The sequence below is a fragment of the Trachymyrmex cornetzi genome, unplaced genomic scaffold, assembly GCF_001594075.2.
Source record: "Trachymyrmex cornetzi isolate Tcor2-1 unplaced genomic scaffold, Tcor1.1 scaffold448, whole genome shotgun sequence".
NCBI classification, from domain to species: domain Eukaryota; kingdom Metazoa; phylum Arthropoda; class Insecta; order Hymenoptera; family Formicidae; genus Trachymyrmex; species Trachymyrmex cornetzi.
The window spans coordinates 119,290-126,935 of NW_017299267.1; the positions used below are offsets into that span (position 1 = coordinate 119,290).

The following is a 7,646-nucleotide window of genomic DNA, read 5'->3' on the forward strand; positions in this document are numbered from 1 at the left end:
AAAATCCTTCTGATTGTAGAACTTGTTACAATACGCGTTGCGTATAATGCAAAATTGTCATTACTTGGTACATGTCTGTACATGAATCCGTCAACTGTGTTTTTTATGTTCGAACTAAAACATTGCGTGGAGCACGTATACTTTGTACCAATATGTAAACAGTATGAGTGAAGAAATTAAATAATTTTTTTAAGCTAAAAGTTGTATTATCAGTAAATTCAGTATTGTAAATACTTTTAGCAAAACTTATGATAAAGCTTCTATTATAGAATGTGAATAGTTTTGCGCTTTAAATAATATTGAAAACCAATAACTGGTGAACATTGTTTTTCAAGGGGACATATATGAACACACAATTATAATATAACATTTCATAATACTATTAATACTACTATCGTTCTAGCCATGACTGCGTTTCAAGATTGGAGAGAACTTTATTGCACAGTTTATAGACAGTTTACAAGTGTACTTGTATAAATTCATACTGAAATATTTAAATAATAAGATTAATTTTGGTCGATTATAAGATTTCATTTACCTAACTGAATGGAATTAAACTTTATTTATCTAATTATAAAAATTTTTTTTACGGTTTATAGCATATGCATACACCCAGCAAACACAAACATATAACTATTATATTGCTACCATATAACGGAATATAACAGATAATATAACGTGTGCATAACAGTCTACGTCTACGTTAGTTGTAATTTCCCACTCATGAATTTTTGCTGTTATGAAATATAAACATAACATGCACTCAAAATGTTATAAAACTGTTGTATAGAGGTAATATAATTTGCTGCGATATTATAACATAACTGTACTGTAGCTGTTATGTACACTAACCTAATCTAACCTATAATTTATCTTTTGCACATTAGAAAAGGTCTTTAAAGCACTTCTAAAAGCGAAAGCAAACGCAACAGTTTGCTTTCGCTTAGAATTAATTCAAACCTTTTCTAGGATTAGTACATACAAAGTACAATTCTTGAGAATTGTTTTTGCGTGGATAGGACAAAATAATAAAATATAACAATTATAAACTGTTTAATTTAGTAATTTTATAATATTATTTATATCTTTTCTTGTTCATCATAAAATATTTTTCATATATAATATATATTTCTCATTTTAATAACGTATTATAAATATTACATAAAGTATAAAAGATTTTCAAAAGTTTATATATAGAACAGTGAAAAGCAAAATTAATATAATAGGCTAGATAAACAAAAATATCACATTGATAAGGAACCATTGATTTGGGTAAGAATATGATATATATATATATATGCTGTTATTTTATGCATTTGTTAAATTTTCATTCTCTTTATCCCCTTCCTTCTCTTTATTTTCTCTTGTCTTCTCTTCTCTCTGATTCTCTTTATCTTTTCCCTTTTCCGCTCTTCTTTGTCGTTGTTTAGCAAAACGAAACCATTCAGCCGCGATATTATCAAATTCTGTTTCCGTGAGTGTCATATGATGCAAGGTAATCTCTCCTTAAAACGAAATAAATGTAAAATTAATGAAACTATTACAAAATATATCTTTAATTTATGATTTAGCAACATTTTTTTACATACTTTTTATAATTATTACAAGCTGTAAATTATCTAACCGAAAATGGTTACGTATACCCTTCCAAGAGCAATTTATGGCACATCCATCAGTAAAAATCTTTTTCAGAGTACGATGGATGTTATCTCTAGGGTTATTTCCTCCAATTTTTGATATAAATCGTTTCTATAAAAAAATATAATTACAAGTTTTGTCTAATAATGATAAAATTAAAATAAATACGGAAAGGATATTTAAAAATTATCAAATAAATATAATTTAATAAGTGAGAATAATTCAAATAATTTATACACACATATGCACACAATGGATAGAATCATAAAAAACATTCCTATTTTTTTAATTCTAATAATATAATGCATCCATAAATTTTATGGACATTTTAATAGAATGCAATAAAGAAATAATATGTACATATTAAGAATTAATATGTAATAAATAATAATAAAAGTGAATTCTTCTTATGTACTCTCTTTTAAAAAATCAATCAAAATTAGAAGCAAAGATCAGGCAAATGAGAGTCAGCGTGGTAATTGGTACGCAATATTTAATTTATTTATTTAATATCATGAATGTTTCTTTATTGTTTGAGATTGTACATCAAATCTGTTAATTTAATGGTGACTTTGTCTCAACTATTTGAAGAGAGAAATGAATTTAGATGCTGAGGATGACTCCATAGTAGAGTCGAAACGTTCATGATATTAAACGAATAAATTGAATATTGCGTATCAATTACTACGCTGACTCACATTTGCCTGATCTTTGGATCCAATTTTGATTGATTTTATAATAAATAATATTAACAAAATAAGACAAAATAAGATCGCTCGATAAAAATACAAATCACAAAAGTTATATCGATCAATAACAAGCAGAACAATGATCTTCATATAATAATTTAATATATCAATACTTTACGAATAAATTAGATATTAATAATTATTATACGTTTCGACTGCACAGTCTTCTTCAGTGAATATTATAATTTAAAATATATATAACTATATAATTTTTATGCATACCTTTTGAATACGATGTTGAATCACCTGTATGTACACAGTTCAGATCTGAATATTCACTGCGATACGTGATTTGATATATCTGATGAATTGATATATCCAAATGAAATGCAGTAATTAAAATATGCAATAGAATACATAAGAGCCTGCTGACAAATCAATAATTCTCTCTCTTTCTCACTCTCTCTCTCTTTCTCTCTCTAGGCAGAAATCAAATTAATATAATTATAGTCTTAAAATACAGATTTATGTTTACATTATTATAGTCACAAGTCGATCTACTCATAAGCCTGATATATTTCATATACGACAAGGCTTTTCAAGCCTGTTGATTAGCTGTAGGACAAAGATGTTCTCGAATCTCTCTAGCCAATCAACAGGCTTAAAAAGCCTTAATGTACGACACATGAAATATCGACTAAAAGCCTATTCTACAATTGCATAAACGTAGTTGTATTATCCAAATATATAATTGTCTTTATATATTTTTAACATTAAATAATGTATGTTTTTATATTTATTATACAGCATGTGTAACTAAAAGATCGATCATAACCTTATTAAGAACTTGTAAAAGTGTCATGCATTATCTCAGATAATAGTCATGACCGGACAAAAATATCATAAAAATTAAATATGGAAATACTTTTCACATTTAATTCTATCGTTAAATTAACAGTTAATGTAAAAAAGAAAAAGGATTACCTTCGATGAAGATTCTATAACTTTTCGCCTTGCACGTGCACACGTATGGTATTCAACCAAGAAAGTATGAATTACATGGCGGGGGAACTCGCATTATCTTAAGCGGTGCGAGCGCCATCCAATGGAAAAGTTTAGAACCTCGCGTGAAATTCAAGTTATATAATATCACATGAAAAGCATAAGAAAGGACTAAATTAATAATGTATAATTGTATGGGAACATATTTAGAAACGGTATAGCTAATGTCACGACTTTATCATTGCATCAGTAGAAAGTTTATGATTGATCAGAATAATGAGACAGAGCCATATTGCAACCATTTAATTAATCCTTTTATAACAATAAATAATTGTCGTTATTAAGCAATAATTTGATTTTGTAGCAGTGAACATAGACCGAAAAAAAATTCAAAGAAATAAAGTATTTATTTTTATCTAAGAGATCAGTTGACCAACAATGTTGGTCCTTTATACCTTTAAAAAAATATATAACATAACGTTTTTTTTTAATATTAAAGATATGCGAGTAACGAATTCTTTGCAATTAGGATAACTTAGATACCGGTTGTGTACATCTGTATGGAAACATATTATTCGTTATAACATTACTCTAAAAAACTAACACTATGTTTGTACAGATACGTAAAATTCGACATTGAATATACTGCCTAAATTCATTTTTGAAAAGAGAATGGGAACAGACAGACTTTATTGTGGCTGATGCTGATTCCTGAGATATAAAAGAAGATTCGATATTGTCAAAGTGCATTTTTATATATGCGTCATTGCATAGTTTAATGTAGGCTTGATGGCAATTACACTAAAAATTAACTCGCATATTTGTAAAGATAAGTAAAATTCCACATTGAATACACCGTCCAAAAGAAAAAAATGAATAAAAAAATGAAAAAATAAAAATAAATGATAATATATAAAAATAATGAAATAGAAAACGCATGAACGGCAGAGAGACCTAATACATCAGCCGCTCAGTGAATATTTACCACCGCGGTCATCGCATCATAAAACGTCTGTGAGGATATCATACTTTAAACGTTAAACAAGAATTGTACGTTTACGTTACTCTGTGTGAAATTGATAAACAATATTGCTCGTCGATGATGCATTTGAGTCGTAGTGTGAAGAACTTTGATTTCGAAACGTGCTTACTCGCAGTAGTACATAGTGTACCAAGCATAAGACATAGTAGATATGTGAACATATCAATGTGTGTGATTCGAAGTTTGATGAATAAGTAACTTTAAATATTCCTACAAGTCATTGTACGATTCATGACGTTACTGATGGAATATACAGCGAAGCTCTCATCCACACACAGACGTTGTGGAATATATATTACTTCAATGTCATAAAATGTAATTATATCTATAGTAAAATCGCATACACATAGAGGCGAAATTGAAATAACTCTTGATGCGAAAATAATAATTTTCAACGATACTTGGATACGTTGCTGGAAAATGTGAAATGGTAAGCACTAATTAGAGAGACTTATGGCGACATTACTGATTCAGTCGGGTGGTTCACTACATACGCTGAGGATTCAGTGGAATGCGAAGCTTCTGAAAATTTGTGATGGGGATCACTATTTAAAAAAAGAGACTTATGATACATAAGTCTTATTACATAAGTCGCTCTGTGGATTGCTCCTACTACTAGAGAAGATTTCTTCTACTGTATCAGACACTATCCTTGAAAACGTCTCATTCTATGAACTATTACGTTCCAATTCAACAGGATGAGGCGTGCGAGAGATAGTAAGTTCATTCAAGTTTATAAATTTTTTTGATACGTTATGTATTTTTTTCTAAGGTCTATACATGTTTTCTTTTTTCTACATCCCATCTTCTCATACATCTTCGAAACCTCGCTTACATCTTGATGAGGAAATATACATTAACATTGATAGCGTACAAGTTCCTGAACATTGGAATCGTCGTGGGGCCTACGTCTCACGTACAAATTGAGATCGGTGACAATCGAGGCAACCGCATGATCCTGCCTCATGGTACATAGAAAGCGTTCATCGAGGGACGTGCAGATATATATTGAGCGATTAATGCAGGCAACAATCTCATCATGATCATCGTCATCATTATTGATTCAAGATCCGAATGTGGAACATATTAAAATAGGTAATACATAAAATTAGCATTATATGGTACATGCTTGTACAGGGTGTTACAGATACATACTAGGCAGTACGACGGGTTGCACGGCAATTTTGCATAGGTTAAGCGCCTACCCTCGGGCGCCTACCCATGCAAAATTTGCCGCGCAACCCGTTGTACTGCCTAGTATGTATCTGTAACACCCTGTACATGAAACCAATAACTATGCTCTTCTTATTTGAGCAATGTGTCGAGCATGTATTCTATGAACTGAGTCAATATACGCATGGTGTTAGTGAGAAATCCAAATATTTTGCATCATTTTTAAGAGAAAATTATATTACTAATAAACGCGATGATGCAAACATTTTGTACAGAATTTATGGTAACAGTCTATGGTTTAGATTATATTGTACATGTTGCATTATATGAAAAAATAAATTTTCATTAAAAGTATATTCCTTTTTTAAACCTCCCCTTCTTTTCAATACAAGAGATAAAAACAAAGATTCATCGAAATCGATCGAGCACAGTCTCGAAAAATCGTTCACTATGACCGTACCAACGTTTGTGAATCTCCAAAGATTTATCGTTTGAAAGAAATTTATCGTGAAGGAAGTAGCAGTGTTGAGAAAAGGAGCCATTCTCTCTCATTACATTTTTACATGTCCCACGCCATGGATTTTCTTGACAAAATCAGGAAAGTATTGCGCTTCCTAGCTGAGTGCTTATCACCATGGATTGCAATGGGAGGTCGGGACGATCCCGTACAGCATGGTGAAACGCCTAATTACGATGGCTGTAATTGGTGCGGAAGAATGTGACGACAATAAGGCTCTCGTATATGTTAAAGGACGTGAAAAACGCGAATGGCTGGCTGATATACCTACTCGATAGCGACAACTTGATCATTGAGACCTTGGATGCTGATTACAAAGATATAGATTCTTTACATAATCTAGATGTTACCAATACTATGCGATGTGGAAAGCATATTAAGAATTGTGCGTAACAAAATGTATTTAAAATACACAACTGGTGGTCACAACGCCAAAAAAAATGTATCAGTTTAAAAAATAAAATATGAGATTTTTTTTTTAATACTTTTCTAAAATTTCTTTTCCCTTCCGTTCCTTTGTAATGTATGAACGTATGTATAGACGTATGTATGTATAAACGTATGTATAAACGTGTGTATGAACGTATGTATAAACGTATGTATAAACGTATGTATAAACGTATGTACATATAAACGTATGTATAAACGCGTGTATAAACGTATGTATGAACGTATGTATATATGTATATATAAACATATGTATAAACGTATGTATAAACGTATGTATAGACGTATGTACGTATAAACGTATGTATAAATGTATGTATGAACGTATGTATTCTTACGCCTGTGCTGTGCCGATGCCGTAGGTCGCCGCTCGCGAAGGATTGAAGACCGCGTTGTCTGGCAACGAGCCGCTCAGCTGATTAACAAGATCGGCTGATTTTGCGGTGAAGGTTTGACGCGTACGGATGTGATTTCCGCCCGCAGTTATTACTTCTGTTATTGTGTCTTGTGACTATTCGGAGTGTGACAATAAAGAGTTATTGTTTATATATTCCCCGTCTCCATTCATTTCCGTGGCTCGGAGTGCGCGGCGCGTTCGCGAATGTGAATTCGCGAAGCGGGCGTAACAGTATAAACGTATGTATAAACGTATGTATAAACGTATGTATGAACGTCGTATGAACGTATGTATAAACGTATGTATAAACGTATGTATAAACGTATGTATGAACGTATGTATAAACGTATGTACGTATAAACGTATGTACGTATACTCGTATGTATAAACGTATGTACAAACGTATGTATAAACGTATGTATAAACGTATGTGTAAACGTATGTATGAACGTATGTATAAACGTATGTACGTATAAACGTATGTACGTATACACGTATGTATAAACGTATATACAAACGTATGTATAAACGTATGTAGGTATAAACGTATGTATGTATAAACGTATGTATGTATAAACGTATGTACGTATACACGTAAGTATAAACGTATGTGAGGCATTCTTTTACAAACCGAACACTTTCTTTTTTCGACATTTTTAAATCGCTTCAAACTTTTTTTACCAATTGTAGGTATAAAATAAGCGAACACGTGTATCGGGATTTTTTTTTTAAATTTATTTT

General features: G+C 31.0%; 1 long non-coding RNA gene across 1 annotated transcript; it reads right to left on the bottom strand.

Moving 5' to 3' along the window:
* Positions 1 to 1,396: 1,396 nt before the first annotated feature.
* LOC108764696 (uncharacterized) lies at positions 1,397 to 2,797 on the bottom strand. The gene is made up of 3 exons (XR_001940291.1): positions 2,610 to 2,797; positions 1,590 to 1,749; positions 1,397 to 1,505 (listed from the first exon to the last, which is right to left on the bottom strand). It is a non-coding gene; the product is annotated as an uncharacterized LOC108764696 (long non-coding RNA).
* Between the last annotated feature and the right edge of the window lie 4,849 nt (positions 2,798 to 7,646).